Below are 953 nucleotides of genomic sequence, written 5' to 3'. Positions count from 1 at the left end.
GTGGCACAGGGACATGGGGCACGGGGGATTGGCACAGAGACATGGGGCACAGGGGACAGCGGGGCACGGGGTTGGCACAGGGACGTGGGGTACAGGGGACAGTGGAGACATGGGGCATGTGGGGTGGCACGGGGGGGACAGTGGGGAAACGGGGCACAGAGGGTGGCACAGGAAGGTGGGGTACAGGGGACAGCAGGACATGGGGCACGGGGGATGGCACACGGACACAGGGGATGTGGGGTGGCACAGGGGGTGGCACAGGGACATGGGGCATGTGGGGTGTCACTGGGACACGTGAGGTGGGACATGGGGTGGCTTGGTGGGCACAGGAGGTGGCAGCAGGAGCTGGGACATAGCAGGTGACACGGGAGGTGGCTCTGGGGGCACGGGGGTGGCTCTGTGGGCACAGGGGTGGCTCTGGGGGCACAGGGGTGGCTCTGTGGGCACAGGGGATGGCTCAGTGGGCACGCTGGGGACAGGGACACCGCGACAGGGACCCCGTGACAGCGACACCAGGACAGGGACACCGCGACAGGGACAGGGACACCGGGACAGGGACAGGGACACCGCAACAGGGACACCGCGACAGGGACAGGGACACCGGGACAGGGACAGCCCTGGGGACAGTGACACCGGGACAGGGACAGCCCTGGGGACAGCGACACCGCGACAGGGACAGGGACAGCCCTGGGGACAGCGACACCGCGACAGGGACAGGGACACCGTGACAGGGACAGGGACAGCCCTGGGGACAGGGACAGCCCTGGGGACAGGGACACCACGACAGGGACACCGCGACAGGGACAGGGACACCACGACAGGGACAGGGACACCGCAACAGGGACAGCCCTGGGGACAGGGACACCGGGACAGGGACACCGTGACAGGGACAGCCCTGGGGACAGGGACAGCCCTGGGGACAGGGACACCGGGACAGGAAAAGGGACAGGGCA

The sequence above is a fragment of the Onychostruthus taczanowskii genome, unplaced genomic scaffold (genome assembly GCF_017590055.1).
Source record: "Onychostruthus taczanowskii isolate IOZ18803 unplaced genomic scaffold, ASM1759005v1 scaffold217, whole genome shotgun sequence".
NCBI classification, from domain to species: domain Eukaryota; kingdom Metazoa; phylum Chordata; class Aves; order Passeriformes; family Passeridae; genus Onychostruthus; species Onychostruthus taczanowskii.
This window is presented reverse-complemented; position numbering follows the sequence as displayed.